General features: G+C 44.4%; 1 pseudogene across 1 annotated transcript; it reads left to right on the top strand.

Moving 5' to 3' along the window:
- Window positions 1-20,465: 20,465 nt before the first annotated feature.
- LOC311120832 (fucolectin-like) lies at window positions 20,466-21,255 on the top strand (annotated as a pseudogene). Its single transcript has one exon. The product of its transcript is annotated as a fucolectin-like (transcript).
- Window positions 21,256-21,486: the final 231 nt, after the last annotated feature.

The raw sequence follows: 21,486 nt of genomic DNA, 5'->3' as shown, positions 1-21,486 counted from the left end.
CAACCCTGATCTGTACTTCTCCACAACTTTGTCCCTGACCTGTTTGGAGAGCTTCTTGGTCTTCATGGTGCCGCTTGCTTGGTGGTGCTCCTTGCTTAGTGGTGTTGCAGACTCTGGGGCCTTTCAGAACAGGTGTATATATACTAAGATCATGTGACAGATCATGTGACACTTAGATTGCACACAGGTGGACTTTATTTAACTAATGATGTGACTTCTGAAGTTAATTGGTTGCAACAGATCTTATTTAGGGGCTTCATAGCAAAGGGGGTGAATACATACACTACCGTTCAAAAGTTTGGGGTACTATCCAGGTCTGTGCCCAACCAGCTCCTACTTCTAAAAATCCACCTTTCCAGAAATAAGTCTCTCACTGTTGCCGCTTGCTACAGACCCCCCTCAGCCCCCAGCTGTGCCCTGGACACCATATGTGAATTGATTGCCCCCCATCTATCCTCAGAGTTTGTACTGTTTGGTGACCTAAACTGGGATATGCTTAACACCCCGGCCATCCTACAATCCAAACTAGATTCCCTCAATCTCACACAAATGATCAAGGAACCTACCAGGTACAACCCTAAATCCGTAAACATGGGCACCCTTATAGATATCATCCTGACTAACTTACCCTCTAAATACACCTCCGCTGTCTTCAACCAGGATCTCAGCGATCACTGCCTTATTGCCTGCGTCCATAACGGGTCCGCGTAACAGGTAAACGACCACCCCTCATCACTGTCAAACGCTCCCTAAAACACTTTAGCGAGCAGGCCTTCCTAATTGACCTGGCCCAGGTATTCTGGATGGATATCGATCTCATTCCGTCAGTAGAGGATGCCTGGTTGTTCTTTAAAAGTGCTTTCCTCTCCATCTTAAATAAACATGCCCCATTCAAAAAATTCAGAACTAAGAACAGATATAGCCCCTGGTTCTCCTCAGACTTGACTGCCCTTGACCAGCACATAATCATCCTGTGGTGTACTGCATTAGCATCGAATAGCCCCCACGATATGCAACTTTTCAGGGAAGTTAGGAACCAATATACACAAGCAGTTAGGAAAGCAAAGGCTAGCTTTTTCAAACAGAAATGTGCATCCTGTAGCACTAACTCCAAAATGTTTTGGGACACTGTAAAGTCCATGGAGAATAAGAGCACCTCCTCCCAGCTGCCCACTGCACTGAGGCTAGGCAACACTATCACCACCGATAAATCTACAATAATCGAGAATTTCAACAAGCATTTTGCTACGGCTGGCCATGCTTTCCACCTGGCTACCACTACCCCGGCCACCAGCTCTGCATCCTCCGCTGCAACTTGCCCATGCCCCCTCCGCTTCTCCTTCACACAAATTCAGACAGCTGATGTTCTGAAAGAGCTGCAAAATCTGGACCCCTACAAATCATCTGGGATAAACAATCTGGACCCTTTCTTTCTAAAATTAGCCGCCGAAATTGTCGCAACCCCTATTACTAGCCTGTTCAACCTTTCTTTTGTAACGTCTGAGATCCCCAGAGATTGGAAAGCTGCCGCGGTCATCCCCCTCTTCAAAGGGGGTGACACTCTAGATCCAAACTGTTACAGACCTATATCCATCCTGCCCTGCCTTTCGAAAGTTTTTGAAAGCCAAATTAACAAACAGATCACCGACCATTTCGAATCACACCGTACCTTCTCTGCTATGCAATCCGGTTTCCGAACTGGTCAAGGGTGCACCTCAGCCACGCTCAAGGTCCTAAACGATATTATAACCGCGATCGATAATAGACAGTACTGTGCAGCCGTCGTCATCGACCTGGCCAAGGCTTTCGACTCTGTCAACCACCGCATTCTTATTGGCAGACTAAATAGCCTTGGTTTATCAAATGACTGCCTCACCTGGTTCACCAACTACTTCTCAGATAGAGTTCAATGTGTCAAATCGGAGGGCCTGTAGTCTGGACCTATGGCAGTCTCTATGGGGGTGCCACATTGTTCAATTCTTGGGCCGATCTCTGTTTATATCAATGATGTCGCTCTTGCTGCTGGTGACTCTCAGATCCACCTCTACGCAGACGACACCATTTTGTATACATCTATCCCTTCATTGGACACTGTGTTAACAAACCTCCAAACGAGCTTCAATGCCATACAACACTCCTTCCGTAGCCTCCAACTGCTCTTAAACACAAGTAAAAGTAAATGCATGCTCTTCAATCGAACGCTGCTGGCACCCGCCCACCCGACTAGAATCACTACTCTCGACGGGTCTGACCTAGAGTATGTGGACAACTACAAATACCTAGGTGTCTGGTAAGACTGTAAACTCTCCTTCCAGATGCAGATTAAGCATCTCCAATCCAAAGTTAAATCTAGAATCGGCTTCCTATTTTGCAACATAGCCTCCTTCACTCATGCTGCCAAACATGCCCTCGTAAAACTGACTATCATACCGATCCTTGACTTCTGCGATGTCATTTACAAAATAGCTTCCAACACTCTAATCAGCAAATTTGATGTAGTCTATCACAGTGCTATCCATTTGTCACCAAAGCCCCATATACAGTGGGGAAAAAAAGTATTTAGTCAGCCACCAATTGTGCAAGTTCTCCCACTTAAAAAGATGAGAGAGGCCTGTAATTTTCATCATAGGTACACGTCAACTATGACAGACAAAATGAGAAGAAAAAAATCCAGAAAATCACATTGTAGGATTTTTAATGAATTTATTTGCAAATTATGGTGGAAAATAAGTATTTGGTCACCTACAAACAAGCAAGATTTCTGGCTCTCACAGACCTGTAACTTCTTCTTTAAGAGGCTCCTCTGTCCTCCACTCGTTACCTGTATTAATGGCAACTGTTTGAACATGTTATCAGTATAAAAGACACCTGTCCACAACCTCAAACAGTCACACTCCAAACTCCACTATGGCCAAGACCAAAGAGCTGTCAAAGGACACCAGAAACAAAATTGTAGACCTGCACCAGGCTGGGAAGACTGAATCTGCAATAGGTAAGCAGCTTGGTTTGAAGAAATCAACTATGGGAGCAATTATTAGGAAATGGAAGACATACAAGACCACTGATAATGTCCCTCGATCTGGGGCTCCACGCAAGATCTCACCTAGGGACCTAGTGAATGACCTGCAGAGAGCTGGGACCAAAGTAACAAAGCCTACCATCAGTAACACACTACGCCGCCAGGGACTCAAATCCTGCAGTGCCAGACGTGTCCCCCTGCTTAAGCCAGTACATGTCCTGGCCCGTCTGAAGTTTGCTACAGTGCATTTGGATGATCCAGAAGAGGATTGGGAGAATGTCATATGGTCAGATGAAACCAAAATAGAACTTTTTGGTAAAAACTCAACTCGTCGTGTTTGGAGGACAAAGAATGCTGAGTTGCATCCAAAGAACACCATACCTACTGTGAAGCATGGGGGTGGAAACATCATGCTTTGGGGCTGTTTTTCTGCAAAGGGACCAGGACGACTGATCCGTGTAAAGGAAAGAATGAATGGGGCCATGTATCGTGAGATTTTTAGTGAAAACCTCCTTCCATCAGCAAGGGCATTGAAGATGAAACGTGGCTGGGTCTTTCAGTATGACAATGATCCCAAACACACCGCCCGGGTAACGAAGGAGTGGCTTCGTAAGAAGCATTTCAAGGTCCTGGAGTGGCCTAGCCAGTCTCCAGATCTCAACTCCATAGAAAATATTTGGAGGGAGTTGAAAGTCCATGTTGCCCAGCGACAGCCCCAAAACATCACTGCTCTAGAGGAGATCTGCATGGAGGAATGGGCCAAAATACCAGCAACAGTGTGTGAAAACCTTGTGAAGACTTACAGAAAACGTTTGACCTGTGTCATTGCCAACAAAGGGTATATAACAAAGTATTAACAAACTTTTGTCATTGACCAAATACTTATTTTCCACCATAATTTGCAAATAAATTCATTAAAAATCCTACAATGTGATTTTCTGGATTTTCTTTTCTCATTTTGTCTGTCATAGTTGACGTGTACCTATGATGAAAATTACAGGCCTCTCTCATCTTTTTAAGTGGGAGAACTTGCACAGTTGGTGGCTGACTAAATACTTTTTTCCCCACTGTACTACCCACCACTGTGACCTGTACGCTCTTGTTGGCTGGTCCTCACTACATATTCGTCGCCAAACCCACTGGCTCCAGGCCATCTATAAATCACTGCTAGGCAAATCCCCGCCTTATCTTAGCTTATTGGTCACCATAGCAACACCCACCCGTAGTCTGCGCTCCAGCAGGTATATCTCACTGGTCATCCCCAAAGCCAACACCTCCTTTGGCCGCCATTCCTTCCAGTTCTCTGCTGCCAATGACTGGAACGAACTGCAAAAATCTCTGAAGCTGGAGACTCTTATCTCCCTCACTAACTTTAACCATCAGTTGTCAGAGCACCTTACCGATCACTGCACCTGTAAACAGCCCATCTGAAATTTGCCCACCCAACTACCTCATCCCCATATTGTTATTTATTTTGCTAATTTGCACCCCAGTATCTCTATTTGCACATCAACTTCTGCACATCTATCATTCCAGTGTTAATACTCATTGTAATTATTTTGCACTATGGCCTATTTATTGCCTTACCTCCATAACTTACTACATTTGCACGCACTGTATATATATTTTCTGTTGTATTTTTTTGACTTTATGTTTTGTTTTACCCCATATGTAACTCTGTGTTGTTGTTTTTATCGCACTACTTTGCGTTATCTTGGCCAGGTCGCAGTTGTAAATGAGAACTTGTTCTCAACTGGCTTACCTGGTTAAATAAAGGTGAAATAAAAAAAATAAAAAATAAAACATGTATATTCTTGTTCTGAGAAATGAAGGCTATACCATGCGAGAAATTGCCAAGAAACTGAAGATCTCGTTGTCACGATCGTCGTACGGAATAGACCAAGGCGCAGCGTGATGAACGAACATGTTTATTTATCTATAGTGATAAATACTGACAATGAACAAAACAACAAACGACTCGTAACGTCCTAGGTAACATAGACCAACACGGAACAAGAACCCACAAACACAAAGGGAAAAACAGACAGTTTAAATATGGCTCCCAATCAGAGACAACCAGCCACAGCTGACACTCGTTGCCTCTGATTGGGAGTCACTCAGGCCAACATAGAAATAAACAAACTAGAACTCCCAACATAGAAACAGAACACATAGAATGAACACCCCCTGGCTCAACATATAGAGTCCCAGAACCAGGGTGTGACAGTACCCCCCCCTAAAGGCGCGGACTGCGACCACGCCTCAACCAGAGCAAAACAGGGGAGGGCTGGGTGGGCATTCCTCCTCGGCGGCGGTTCTGGCTCCGGGCTTGCCCACCACCCTTCAATAATCCCCCCATAGCGCCCCTGGTCCGGTCTGGCCCCGCTGGCTGGAGCTGAACTGGACGTAGCAGGAGCGGTTAGCTTCAGCTCCGTTGTGGAGCAGTTGACCGGTACCTGATTAGGCACCGGTGACCCAGGCACGGGTTGTGCCGGGCTGACGATGCGCACCCCTGGCTTGGTGCGTGGAGCAGCAACGGGCCGGACCGGGCTGACGATACACACCCCTGGCTTGGTGCGTGGAGCAGGAACGGACCGGACCGGGCTGACGATACGCACCCCTGGCTTGGTGCGTAGAGCGGGAACGGGCCTTACCAGGCTGACGACTCGCACCCCTGGCTTGATGCGTGGAGCAGCAACGGGACGGACTGGGCTGACGATGCGCACCCCTGGCTTGGTGCGTGGAGCCGGAACGGGCCTCACCGGACTGACGACTCGCACCCCTGGCTTGGTGCGTGGAGCAGCAACGGGCTTTACCAGGCTGACGACTCGCACCCCTGGCTTGGTGCGAGTAGCAGGAACGGGCTGGACCAGGCTGACGACGCACACCGTAGGCTTGGTGCGAGTGGCAGGAACAGGCCGGGCCGGGCTGGCGATGCACACCGTGGGCTTGGTGCGAGGGGCAGGAACAGGCCGGGCCGGGCTGGCGACGCGCACCGTAGGCTTGGTGCGAGTGGCAGGAACAGGCCGGGCCGGGCTGGCGACGCACACCGTAGGCTTGGTGCGAGTGGCAGGAACAGGCCGGGCCGGGCTGGCGACGCACACCGTGGGCTTGGTGCGAGTGGCAGGAACAGGCCGGGCCGGGCTGGCGACGCACACCGTAGGCTTGGTGCGAGTGGCAGGAACAGGCCGGGCCGGGCTGGCGACGCACACCGTGGGCTTGGTGCGAGGGGCAGGAACAGGCCGGGCCGGGCTGGCGACGCACACCGTAGGCTTGGTGCGAGTGGCAGGAACAGGCCGGGCCGGGCTGGCGACGCACACCGTGGGCTTGGTGCGAGGGGCAGGAACAGACCGGGCCGGGCTGGCGACGCACACCGTAGGCTTGGTGCGAGTGGCAGGAACAGGCCGGACCGGGCTGTGGAGACGGATAGGAGACCTGGAGTGAAGAGCGGCCACAACCCGTCCTGGCTGAATGCCTACCTTCACACACTCCGTGTGAGGCATCCGCACAGGACGTACAGGGCTGTGTACCCGTACTGGCATAACAGCACGTGACACTGGAGCAGGATATCCGGGACCGCGGAGAGGCATTGGAGACCACGAGCGTTGAGCCGGCACACTCCGTCCTGGCTGCATACCCACCTTCGCACGACACATGCGGGGTGCTCGCACAGGACGTACCGGACTATGCCGGACCACTCGTGGCACAGTACGCCGCTCCGGGGTTGCCTCTCGTCCGTCCGACGATGACACTGCTGACGCCGCTGCTCCTCTCTCGCCAGGGCCTTAATCCTAGCCCATGGCCCTTTTCCCCCGAGCATGTCCTCCCAGGACCACACTCCGGGATGCTGACCTTCTAGGCAGAGTTGCAAAGAAAAAAACATATCTCAGACTGGCCAATAAAAAGAAAAGATTAAGATGGGCAGTCTGAGATATGGCTTTTTCTTTGCAACTCTGCCTAGAAGCTCAGCATCCCGGAGTCGCCTCTTCACTGTTGACGTTGAGACTGGTGATTTGCGGGTACTATTCTTATCATTTGATTTGATTGACTTAATTCAGCAATTTAAGGCTTTTCTGTATATTTGTCTTATATTGTTTTACTGTTACTCCTGAATCACTATACAAAAAATAAAAAGATTATTGAGTGTATTTTTAACACATCTGAGATTTACTTTGTAAAGTGTAGCAATACAGGTGAATTCAGGCATTGACACAGACATGGTGGCGTAGCAGGGAGATCGGAATGCCTGGAACCAAGAGGTTTTGAGTTCAAATCTCAGGTGAGGACATGTTGAATGATAACTACTGTATAAATTAACATGCACAATGTAATCATTATGTTAAAGTGTTTCAAATATGTAAGTTAAAAGTTAAAACACTTTGTGTGGTAGTCCCTAACCTTGTCAACAGACAAAGTACTGTGACTGGATCAGTGGTTCACCAACCAGGGCCTTGACGGGCTCTGCAACAGTAAAAAGGGGTGATGTGTAATGAAACAAGGGTGCGCATGCCAAGGTACATGGGTAGAATGTTTTGTTTTTTGGAGAACATTTCTCTGGGACCGGGAACTAGACAAAAACTTCCAGGGGACCATCACAGAATGTTCTAAGAACATCCTAAAATCGTCCTTGGGGACGTCCCCAGAACAAACCAGGAACTAGACAAAAACCTCCAAGGGACCATGACACAACATCCTGAGAATGTCCTAAAATCGTCCTTGGGGACATTCCCGAACAAACCTGGAACTAAACAAAACCTCCAAAGGACCATGACACAACGTCCTGACGACTTAGGCGACTATTTCATGATGCTCCGTGGAAGTCCTAACGACTCAGTATTGTTTGCAGGGCCTTGAACCTTGAGACCCTGGAGGTATGAACCAATGGTAGGGTGCTAGTAGGGGAATATCTCATGTGAAGACTATCCTTTAGTACCAAAACGTTTGGCACATGATAAACAGTGCTTAATCAACGAGAGACAAGATACAGCCAACAATTACAGCAAAAACAAAGAAAAACTAGGTGTGACTCAGTTTATCTACATGATTACATACAGTGGGGGAAAAAAGTATTTAGTCAGCCACCAATTGTGCAAGTTCTCCCACTTAAAAAGATGAGAGAGGCCTGTAATTTTCATCATAGGTTCACGTCAACTATGACAGGCAAAATGAGAATTGTTTTTCCAGAAAATCACATTGTAGGATTTTTTATGAATTTATTTGCAAATTATGGTGGAAAATAAGTATTTGGTCAATAACAAAAGTTTCTCAATACTTTGTTATATACCCTTTGTTGGCAATGACACAGGTCAAACGTTTTCTGTAAGTCTTCACAAGGTTTTCACACACTGTTGCTGGTATTTTGGCCCATTCCTCCATGCAGATCTCCTCTAGAGCAGTGATGTTTTGGGGCTGTCGCTGGGCAACACGGACTTTCAACTCCCTCCAAAGATTTTCTATGGGGTTGAGATCTGGAGACTGGCTAGGCCACTCCAGGACCTTGAAATGCTTCTTACGAAGCCACTCCTTCGTTGCCCGGGCGGTGTGTTTGGGATCATTGTCATGCTGAAAGACCCAGCCACGTTTCATCTTCAATGCCCTTGCTGATGGAAGGAGGTTTTCACTCAAAATCTCACGAAACATGGCCCCATTCATTCTTTCCTTTACACGGATCAGTCGTCCTGGTCCCTTTGCAGAAAAACAGCCCCAAAGCATGATGTTTCCACCCCCATGCTTCACAGTAGGTATGGTGTTCTTTGGATGCAACTCAGCATTCTTTGTCCTCCAAACACGACGAGTTGAGTTTTTACCAAAAAGTTATATTTTGGTTTCATCTGACCATATGACATTCTCCCAGTCCTCTTCTGGATCATCCAAATGCACTCTAGCAAACTTCAGACGGGCCTGGACATGTACTGGCTTAAGCAGGGGGACACGTCTTGCACTGCAGGATTTGAGTCCCTGGCGGCATAGTGTGTTACTGATGGTAGGCTTTGTTACTTTGGTCCCAGCTCCCTGCAGGTCATTCACTAGGTCCCCCCGTGTGGTTCCGGGATTTTTGCTCACCGTTCTTGTGATCATTTTGACCCCACGGGGTGAGATCTTGCGTGGAGCCCCAGATCGAGGGAGATTATCAGTGGTCTTGTATGTCTTCCATTTCCTAATAATTGCTCCCACAGTTGATTTCTTCAAACCAAGCTGCTTACCTATTGCAGATTCAGTCTTCCCAGCCTGGTGCAGGTCTACAATTTTGTTTCTGGTGTCCTTTGACAGCTCTTTGGTCTTGGCCATAGTGGAGTTTGGAGTGTGACTGTTTGAGGTTGTGGACAGGTGTCTTTTATACTGATAACAAGTTCAAACAGGTGCCATTAATACAGGTAATGAGTGGAGGACAGAGGAGCCTCTTAAAGAAGAAGTTACAGGTCTGTGAGAGCCAGAAATCTTGCTTGTTTGTAGGTGACCAAATACTTATTTTCCACCATAAATTAGAAATAAATTAATAAAAAATCCTACAATGTGATTTTCAGGAATTTTTTTTCTCAATTTGTCTGTCATAGTTGACGTGTACCTATGATGAAAATTACAGGCCTCTCTCATCTTTTTAAGTGGGAGAACTTGCACAATTGGTGGCTGACTAAATACTTTTTTCCCCCACTGTATCTGTTTTGGAATGTTTTTCCTTTCGATGGTTCCTCGTTCTCAGTGTCACTGTCTCCTCAAAGTGTCATTGCCAAGGCATTTAGTGGTTCCGGGTTGACATTCTTCAGGTCTCAGGAAGGCGGTAGAGTTGACCAAAAACAGTGGCAAACACAAGAAGACCCAAGATTGATGTGGACAATTTGTGCTGATGATCTGTCTGCATTATGGATATTGAATGGAGGGCTGAGTTACTTACCTGAGAAATAGCTGCCTGAAGGCTGGTGGCAGGAAGTCTGGATCTCACGTATACGGGTCGTTCCACAAATTGGGTGCCTTTTTAAATAGTGTAACTAGATCAAAAATGTCCCCTAATTTTAACATTCTTTCATAAAAAGCACATGTTCAACTTAATAAAAACACATTTTCCCATCTCAAAAAGATTATGCCAAAGTATCTAGTCATGTAAAATGTAGAATTGCATGAAATGCATTTATAAAAGGACACATTTTTCCCGGACCCCAGGCCACTAGAAATGTTCTCCGTGTGTGCAACTTATGTTAGTGCCTATACTCTGCTGCTCTATGCCACTACACAAATGTGATGATATGCATGCAATGTTTTACTATAAAGGTGATTTTTTTGTTTCAAGCGTTCCGGTACCTCAGAGCTCCCTAGGTTACCACCCTCTCGCACTCACATTTTGCTCTGGCACCTCCCGATTTACAAATTAAGCACTGCATGGGGAGCTATGTCTCTGCAGGTGATCTGTCTATTTGGTAAAAATCACTGATACAGTTCCCCCTCCACCCTTTGGTGGTATGGATAACTTGTTATTATGTCTCCAGAGAAACCTAGATATGAAATTACTATAGGCAGAATTGGGTGTTTTCAAAATGACCCCAAATGACTATATTGATAGAGAAACACACACAAAAATGATTTAGATTTTTTAAGAACAAGCTGATTGACAAAATCATGATTTTTCTTTTGCCTCTGTTAAGTGGTGTAATCACTAGAGTGGAATAATAATAATAATAATAATAAGTATAAAATAAATCTAGTGGTGTTGCTTTTAACTTTCTACTACAAATCATATAGAACACCGCAATAAGTGCAGCCTACTGCCTCACAAGTTGTTAGGAGAAAAATACATTTCCAAAGCAAAAGACAACCCATCACTAAAGCAAACAATAGAAGAAGCAATACCTTACAAGGACAATCCTGTCTCCACCCTACTGTACACCTGACCTAGAAAGGTCCACAACGCCAGGGTTGTGGGTTCGTTTCCCACGGGGGACTAGTACGGAAAAGTACAAACCTGTATGCACTCACTACTGTAAGTCGTTCTGGATAAGAGCGTCTACTAAATGACTAAAATGTAAATGTAAAGAAAACGACTTAACTTTACCCCTTATCCTAAACCGTGTCCGTAACCAAACCCCCCCTATCCAAGCCCCAACCCTTTCCCCGACTCGGGCTCCCAAAATAGAAGAAGCAAGACAATTTAAGGATGCTCTCCTCCCACCGAAAGGGCCCCCCCAAAATATCATTTTATAATTTCTATATTTCTTTATCTTATCCTATAAGCTTATAATTTTTATCTATTTTATTTACTTATTGCCCAGCCTTATCTGCTTATTGACTTGCATCCCTAGAAATTGAATTGTATAACAGTTTCATTCACTCCTCCTTTACACACATACACAAATGCCTTGCCAACCATGCTCCACCCCCTCCACGAAGCCAACCAATCCAAGACAGAAGCAATGGATAGAAAAAGAGCTGACACTCTGAGCTATCTCACCAAGACCAAGCTACTAACCTACTACTACCTGCAGTACCACTGCTCCTCACCTGCCTGTCTACCAGCCCAGGCCAGCCCAGAGTACCACTGCTCCTCACCTGCCTGTCTACCAGCCCAGGCCAGCCCAGAGTACCACTGCTCCTCACCTGCCTGTCTACCAGCCCAGGCCAGCCCAGAGTACCACTGCTCCTCACCTGCCTGTCTACCAGCCCAGGCCAGCCCAGAGTACCACTGCAGTTAACCTGTCTGTCTATCCATTCACAATGAAGTGGATCCTGACTCTCTCATCTGCACTCTCTTCTGCTCAGGTAACACCTCTGACCTCTCACACTGAGACGGGCATCTACCGAGATAAAGAGTTTCTTGACTGCATCACTCCCAAATAACTGTGTAAATATTCTTCATAGCTAAATTGCCTTTACAGAATATAAGTACATTTTCTTATTTGATGTGTATTTGTATTTTCATGTTTTTCAGTTGAGATGCTGCAGTGTCTCAACTGCATTGATCCAGAGTGTATAAACTCATCTTTAGTTACCTGCCCAGCCTCTTTCAACGAAACATGTGTCACTAGTGTGACTACTATCATAACCGTAACAGGTGTGTTTAGAGTTTGTTATCTACTTAAAAATGCTTCAAGCAAAGCCATGATGCTGTTAGCTTCCTTATGAAGGATGTTTTGAAACCTGATGTAAAATTACAATGTACAATATTTATGGGTAATTTACTCTTTGCTCTATACTACTATTTCATTAGATTCTATTCTAAATGGATCTATTTTTTATCTTGTTTTGTAAAGGGCCTGTTACTGGTGAAGGCATTACAGGGCATGTGGCATTAAAGCAACATCCATCACTACCTCCAACTGCAGAACTCCTCTGAGCACTGAAGCCACAGTGTCAAAGAACAAGGGCTTAATATGCACTGCCTCTAACCAGCTCTGCTGTAACACCAGTGGCTGCAACAATCATACACTGACTGGTAAGATACCTGTGTCTATTACCTAAATAAGGTTTGGGTTTCCAACAATGTATTTGATGTCCTAATTTCAGCAGTCATAGTTTGAAGAAATACAGTATATGATCTGAGTGTGTCTTACAGATCTAGTATCTTCATTTGAGCCAGTTTGCTACAGCAGGAAAATAATCCTGCAGCCACAGGAAATGTGAATTATTATGTGGATTATAATTAAATACTTTCTTTGTAGGGTTTGATAAATTTTTTGTTAGGGCAAATCAAGTCTCACATTTTAAAGTGGAAATTACAAACTTTAGAAGCATTTTTAAACCTCGAATACAATACAAGTTTGCATTTCCTGCTGTGCAGGAAAATTCTCAGCAACAAAAGAGTGATCAAATTAAGATTCTACATCCGTACTTACATAATAACAGAACGCTTGTGCAAATACAGCAGCTGAGATTTATTGCCTGTTCTGGAGATTTTCTCATTTAGTACAGTCTGAAAGGTAGCTTAGTACAGGGCGGCAGGTAGCTTAGTGGTTAAGAGCGTTGTGCCAGTAACCGAAAGGTCGCTGGTTCTAATCCCCTAGCCGACTAGGTGAAAAATCTGTCGATGTGCCCTTGAGCAAGGCACTTAACCCTAATTGCTCCTGTAAGTCGCTCTGGATAAGAGCGTCTGCTAAATAACCTATTATTATTGAAAGCAACCGATGTCCCTGATGGGGATTTTTCTTTTAAAAAGAAAGTGTTCACTTATACATACTGTAGCCAGAAGTTGAAATCCTTTGTTGCTGCCCTTTATGCCAGAGTGAGTGAGTGAAGTACATAGCTAAATCATTAGAAGGGTATTTATGATTTTTTTTTAGCACAGGAGGAAGATTTGAGCAATGTATGCAGTCAGTCACGTAGGTGGTTAAGGCTTTTAACCAGTTAGGCCACTGATCTAACTGTCCAGTCAGTCTTTGGAGTTGAGCACATACTGTAGGTAAGACATCAGATTTCACTACCTTTCTTAGGAGGGTTATACATTTTATATTTCACATTTTAGTCATTTAGCAGACACTCTTATCCAGAGCGATTTACAGTTAGTGCATTCATCTTAAGATAGATATGTGGGACAACCACATATCACAGGCATAGTAAGTACATTTTTCCTCAATAAAGTAGCTATCAGCAAAGTCAGAGCTACTATACTGTAATATCACATTGCCTCAATTCCACTCTCAGAACCAGGACAAATTAGAACTAAGGAGAACCAGACAACAAGGTTCTTGAATGTCTTTCCATTGCCCTACCAACAATGAGATCAGAACAATAATTATTTATAGCTACTGTACAGTAGCTAGCTATATGACCCCTGAATGGAAAATACATATCCACTGATATCCATCTCTGTTCTCCACCTACAGCTCTCCTCCCCAGTTCACTGGCTAAAGGACTACAATGTAACACAGCCCCTGTAACTGTAACTACAGCTCCTGTACCAGTAACTACAGCCCCTGTAACTGTAACTACAGCCCCTGTAACTATAACAACAGCCCCTGTACCTGTAACTACAGCCCATGTAACTTTAACTACAGCCCGCTAACTACAACTACATCCCCTGTACCTGTAACTACAGCCCCTGTAACTGTAACTACAGCCCCTGTAACTGTAACTACAGCAACTGTAACTGTAACTACAGCCCCTGTAACTATAACAACAGCCCCTGTAGTGGTAACTACAGCCCCTGTAACTGTAACAACAGCCCCTGCACCTGTAACTACAGCCCCTCTAACAGTAACCACTGCCCCTCTAACTGTAACTACAGCCCCTGTACCTGTAATTACAGACCCATGTAACTGTAACTACAGCCCCTGTACCTGTAACTAACTACCGCCCCTGTAACTGTAACTACAGCCCCGCTAACTACAACTACATCCCCTGTAACGGTAACTACAGCCCCTGTAACTGTAACTTCAGCCTCTGTACCTGTAACAACAACTCCTGTAACTGTAACTACAGCCACTGTAACTTCAGCCTCTGTACCTGTAACACAGTCCCTAAAACTGTAACTACATCCCCAGTACCTGTAACTACAGCCCCTGTAACTGTAACTACAGCCCCGCTAACTACAACTACATCCCCTGTAACGTCAAGAGTGTGCAAAGCTGTCATCAAGGCAAAGGGTGGCTATTTGAAGAATCTCAAATATAAAATATATTTTGATATATTTAACACTTTTTTGGTTACTACATGATTCCATATGTGTTATTTCAAAGTTATGATGTCTTCACTATTATTCTACAATGTAGAAAATAGTAAAAATAAAGAGAAACCCTTGAATGAGTTGGTGTGTCCAAACTTTCGACTGGTACTGTATATATATTGAGCTTACAAAACATGACATAGACTTACCAGGTGAATCCAGGTGAAAGCTATGATCCCTTATTGATGTCATTTGTTAAATCCACTTCAATCCGTGTAGATGAAGGGCAGGAGACAGGTTCAATAAAAATGTTTAAGCCTTGACACAATTGAGACATTGATTGTGTATGTGTGCCAGTCAGAGGGTGAATGGGCAAGATAAAACATATTTAAGTGCCTTTGAACGGGGTATGGTAGTAGGTGCCAGGCGCACCGGTTTGTGTCAAGAACTGCAACGCTGCTGGGTTTTTCTTTTATTTATGTACACTACCAGTCAAAAGTTTGGACACACCTACTCATTTAAGGATTTTTCTTTATTTTTATTATTTTCTACATTGTAGAATAATAGTGAAGACATCAAAACTATGAAATAACACACATGGAATCATGTAGTCAACATAAAAGTGTCAAACAAATCAAAATAGATTTGAGATTCTTCCAATAGCCACCCTTTGCCATAATGACAGCTTTGCACACTCTTGGCATTCTCTCAACCAGCTTCACCTGGAATGCTTTTCCAACAGTCTTGAAGGAGTTCCCACATATGCTGAGCACTTGTTGGCTGCTTTTCCTTCACTCATCCCAAACCATCTCAATTGGGTTGAGGTCAGAAGATTGTGGAGGCCAGGTCATCCGATGCAGCACTCCATCACTCTCCTTCTTGGTAAAATAGCCCTTACAAAGCGTGGAGGTGTGTTGGGTCATTGTCCTGTTGAAAAACAAATAATAGTCCCACTAAGCCCAAACCAGATGGGATGGCGTATCGCTGTAGAACGCTGTGCTAGCAATGCTGGTTAAGTGTGCCTTGAATTCTAAATAAATCACAGACAGTGTCACCAGCAAAGCACCCCCACACCATAACACCTCCTTTTCCATGCTTTACGGTGGGAAATACACATGCGGAGATCATCTGTTCACCCACACCGCGTCTCACAAAGACATGGCGGTTGGAACCAAAAATCTCAAATTTGGACTCCAGACCAAAGGACACATTTCTAATGTCCATTGCTCGTGTTTCTTGGCCCAAGCAGGTCTCTTCTTCTTATTGGTGTCCTTTAGTAGTGGTTTCTTTGCAGCAATTCGACCATGAAGGCCTGATTCACACAGTCCCCTCTGAACAGTTGATGTTGAGATGTGTCTGTTACTTGAACTCTGTGAAGCATTTATTTGGGCTGCAATTGGTAACTCTAATAAACGTATCCTCTGCAGAAGAGGTAACTCTGGGTCTTCCATTCCTGTGGTGGTCCTTATGAGAGCCAGTTTCATCATAGCGCTTGATGGTTTTTGCAACTGCACTTGAAGAATCTTTCAAAGTTCTTGATATTTTCCATATTGACTGACTTTCATGTCTTAAAGTAATGATGGACTGTCATTTCTCTTTGCTTATTTGAGCTGTTCTTGCCATAATATGGACTTGGTCTTTTACCAAATACGTCTATCTTCTGTATACCCTCCCTACCTTGTCACAACACAACTGATTGGCTCAGACGCATTAAGAAGGAAAGAAATTCCACAAATTAAATGTTAACAAGGCACACCTGTTAATTGAAATGCTTTCCAGGTGACTACCTCATGAAGCTGGTGTGCAAAGCTGTCATCAAGACAAAGGGTGGCTACTTTGAAGAATCTCAAATATAACATATATTTTGATTTTTGAAAAAAGAAATTGGTTACTACATGATTCCATATGTGTTATTTCATAGTTTTGATGTCTTCACTATTATTCTACAATGTAGAAAATAGTAAAAATGAGTAGGTGTGTGCAAACTTTTGACTGGTACTGTATGTATTTTCTTGTTGTTGTATTTTACCCAATTTTTCTCATTGCTGCAACTCCCCAACAGGTTCGGGGGGCAAAGGTTAACCCAGAAGCAAGCAGCACCAATTTGTCGGAGGAAACACCGTTCACCTGATGACCGAGGCCGGCCTGCAGGTGCCCGGCCTGCCACAAGGAGTCGCTAGAGCGCGATGAGCAAAGTAAAGCCCCCCCCCCCGGCCAAACCCTCCCCTAACCCGGACGACGCTGGTCCAATTTTCGCCGCCATGTGGGACTCCCGATCACGGCCGGTTGTGATACACCCCGGGATCGAACCTGGGTCTGTAGTGACGCCTTAGATCGCTGCGCCACTCGTGAGGCCCCGCTGCAGTGTTTTTCATGCTCAACAGTTTCCCGTGTGTATCAAGAATGGTCCACCACCCAAAGGATATCCAGCCAACTTGACACAACTCTGGGAAGCATTGGAGTGAACATGGGCCAGTATCCATGTGGAACGCTTTCAACAACTTGTAGAGTCCATGCCCCCAATGAATTGAGGCTGTTCTGAGGGCAGAAGGGGGTGAAACTCAATATTGGGAAGGTGTTCCTAATGTTTTGTGCACTCAGTGTACAAGTGGCCAGTGACCCATAACCCCATGTGAGAGTACCTCTAGTGGACAAAACAGGTTAAACATCATTAGATAGAAAACACATACACAGGCCGAAATATTTCCTACATATTCATTTTACTCAAAGCAAGACTGCTGTCAATGACTAAGTAACAATAGTTAAAACAAGTAATAAAACATGATAAGCATATGTAATGCATATTTATATTATACAGAATTTCACAGCTTTGTTTTAAGGAGACAGTTTAGGCTCTGTCGCTGCACTCTCCTGGAAGTGCAGACCCACATATTGCAGGATGTGGTCAACTGCATGGAGCAGAAGGATGTTCTGTTCTCATCAATGTTCAGCACAGATGAGTAGTACTTCAGTGGGATGATGTAGGCGGTGGACATGCCAAGCAGAGCCCCAATCTTGGTCATCTACACACACACGTGTGCATGCACAATCACACATGTGCACACACACACACATGTTTGTTTTACTATTCCAGTGGGACAAAAAAATGTATTCCCATTCAAAATCCTATTTTCCCTAACCCCTAAACCTAAACCTAACCCTAACTCCTAAACCTAACCCTAAACCTAACCCTAACTCCTAAACCTTCCCCTAAACTTAACCCCTAACCCGAATTCTAACCCTAACCCAACCCTAACCTTAATTGTAACCCTAACCCTAAACCTAACCCCTAAGCCTAAAATAGTATTTTTCCTTGTGGGGACCTGATAAATGTCCCCACTTGTCCGAATTTTCCTCGTTTTACTATCCTTGAGGATTTCTGGTCACCACAATGATAGTAAAACCAAAAACACACACACACAGTTATTAAATCATATACTTGATTTTTGAGATGAAATGAAGCTCCTCTTTTGAACCATCTGATGGTGCTGTTGTATTGCAAACATTTATTCTGCTTGTGATATATAGTGGGTGAAGGACGTGGCATACCGTGATTCTGCAATGCTGCTATATTTATTCAGTGGTGTTCAGTGGTCTTCCTGGATTTTGTTGTTGTTGCAAAACCTAAAATTAGTTTTAAATGACCATTTCAGACTGATTTAGCAGTGTTTTCTGGACTATATGCATGTGTATACTACATTATGATTATAGGGCAATGGCCAGGTTGATGTCACCAGGTTGTTCCACTGAGCCTTTACAACAATCAAGGCCATCTTAGTGTGTCTGTAATCTACTGCAGTAATCTACTGCAAAATGTGTCAGTCACATGTTTTATCTGATCTGTGAAATTTCAAAGAACTGTCTGGTGAACAGAACATATGAACCTGTTGATGTTTATCTGTGAACCTCTCCTATTTGTCTCTATCAACAAGATTAAATAAGTTATTATACTCTCCCTACTGGGATTCTGGGAATGGGAAGGTGCTCTAAAGATGAATTAGGTTGGTAAACCTCTTACCTTATTGTGTCCCATCGGAATCTATGTTCTATTGTTCTATATGTAAAGTTAATGCATGCAAATAGTGTCATTATTTCAAATATGGATCTTTAAATACAGTCTTTAAAAACTATTTTATAACATGTAAGGAGATTATCAGCTGGTAACATGATTTATGGTTGATCTGTGTTCTGAATAGCTATCCTCATTATTCTCCTTCTTGCCCACAGTGAATGTTGCTCTGAGGGGCAAAGCAGCCCAATCCTCCACATTCTACGGAGGCACTGCAAAAAGATCCATTGATGGAATATGGAACTCGGCTTATGAAGATCACTCTTGAAGCCACACTTTGGGAGAGACCAATCCCTGGTGGAGATTGGACCTGCTGGAGACATACCAAGTCACCTCCATCACCATCACCAACAGAGATACTTTAGCTGAGAGGATCAATGGGGCTGAGATCCGCATTGGAAACTCCCTGGAGAACAATGGCAACAGTAACCCCAGGTATGGCACTGCCCTTCATCCTACATCTAAGTATTAGAGGAAAATAATGTTGTATGCCCAGGCTGATAGCAGACACCTGGGCTCTGTCACAATTCTATGATTCCTCACATCCTCTCTCTTCACCTGCTTCTCAATAGTATTGAGGAGAAGGTTCAAGGTGCCTCCCCTAGGACTTTTTTTATCCAATGGGTTTTGACAGTGGTGTAAAGTAGCTAAGTAAAAATACCTTTGACAACTTTTACTCCACTAGATTCATATTTTTCGTTTATTTTTCACTCCCATACATTTTCCCTGACACCCAAAAGTACTCAGGCAGGACAGCAAAATGGTCCAATTCACGCACTTGTCAAGATAATGTTACTGGGTGACTTTCACTTTTACTTGAATCTTTTTTACTGCAGTATATTTACTTTTACTCAAGTATGACAGTTGGGTACTTTTTCCACAACTGGGTTTTAAAAAAGGAGGCGAGGATAGAGGATACATCTTAATGTTCCATCCAGGTGTGCGTTGATATCCTCCATCCCTGCAGGGGGCTCCACCACATTTCAATGCCACGGGATGCAGGGGCAATACAGCAATGTGTTCCTCAGAGGATACATGCAATATCTGACCCTGTGTGAGGTGGAGGTGAATGCTCATCCTGCTCCTATTGGTACACATCAAAACCTGGAAGAAAATAACCCAGCAGAGTGATCATACACATATTGAGATCAATCTTTTGATGGTGATCCATTTGTGTGGTAGTTTTCCTTTTTTATTAGCTAGATATATTTGATAGAACACAGTATAATTTCACTGTTCATCCCATGTATGTTCCATTGTGTCTTCTAAGAAGAAATGGGACCAACTCAAACTTCAGAACTCGATTTAATTGTTCCTGTTACAGGTAAACCCAGATCTATACGACATAAGTATGTTGCATAACTTCATGGATCTTTGTACAGTATTTGTAATTGTAAACCTTCTAGTTCCCTAAAGACGATGTTGCCTTAAAGAAAACTACTGGCCAATCCTCCCAGTACTCCTACATAGGGGGCTCTGACAATGCCGTAGATGGAAGACGCCTCTCCATCTACAAAGACAAATCATGCAGTCCCAAGTCAGGATTTTAGTTACTATGCCTCCGATGTGTTATTGTTGGACATTAACTTGCCTACATGGTAGCTATTAGATGACTTGAAACCATGGCTAACTGTCTCTTAACAGTGTAGGTCCAAAGCCTGTGACTCATGTACTGTAATGTTTCCTGTAGAGAGGAAGGTGCAAGATATGAAGAGAAGGCAAGACATTCTATGCCCAGATCATAATACTCGATATGGTAATACAATATACAGTATTTTTTTATTTTGTTGTACTATAGAGAATGCAAACACTGTTTGAGAAAAAGTTTTCATTGAGATCATTGATTAGTACAGCTATGTACTGCATCTTGAACTGACAATGAACAATTTTTATACCCATGATTTTAATCTTGTTTGTTCTGTCACTGGCGGCATAGCCAGTCAGTCGTCGCAGTGGGACACGTTTGGAGATGCCAACAATGCCATTGACCTGAACTGGACCAATCGGTATCTGGAGGGGTCCTGTAACCACAAGAAAGCAGAGATCAACCCCTGGTGGCGGGTGGACCTGAGCAAGACCCACAATGTCACCTATGTCACCATTACCAACAGAGGGGACTGCTGCTCCGACAGGATCAGTGGAGCAGAAATCCACGTTGGGGACTCCCTGTTCAACAATGGCAATAGCAACCCACTGTGAGTTATCTTCATAACACAACTTCTGGCTGGCTACACAACCCACTATGTGTCATCCCAGTAACACAACTCTCCCTTAAACAATCCAGTCATCTCCATAACTCATCATCATTAACTATGAGACTTTAACCAGACTTAAAGGGGCAATCTGCCTTCAACTGCCCCCGAGACAGCTGTTACAGCTCCAAACCTAAACCTAGCCTGGCTGTGGGATATTCTGAGATCCCTCAGAAGACCTGCTATTCGGAAAGGTCAGCTACTCCTACATCCAATCATACAGTACCCTCCAGGCTAAAATTGGGACCAGAAATCAGAAATCCTTAACCAGAAGCTTGGATTTTACACAATATTCCATACTCACTAAGTAATTTTTCTCAGCAAATCCCATCCCTCTTATTTGAATGAAGGCAACGTGGCACTGATGGGCAGAGCGACCTAGTTGTCCAAGCTAAGCCGTCTGACCCACGCCGAGAACGCCATCGATGGTCGCCTGGACGCAGAGTACCTCTCTGGCTCCTGTGCCCACACCCAGCTCCAGAGCGACCCCTGGTGGATGGTGGACCTGCTGGCTGTTCACAGAGTCACCTCCGTTACCGTCACTAACAGAGAGGACTGC

Source organism: Coregonus lavaretus (genome assembly GCF_964263955.1).
Source record: "Coregonus lavaretus genome assembly, chromosome: 3".
NCBI classification, from domain to species: domain Eukaryota; kingdom Metazoa; phylum Chordata; class Actinopteri; order Salmoniformes; family Salmonidae; genus Coregonus; species Coregonus lavaretus.
The sequence above is the reverse complement of the archived record's forward strand: the minus strand, read 5'-3'. Positions and strand labels throughout refer to the sequence as shown.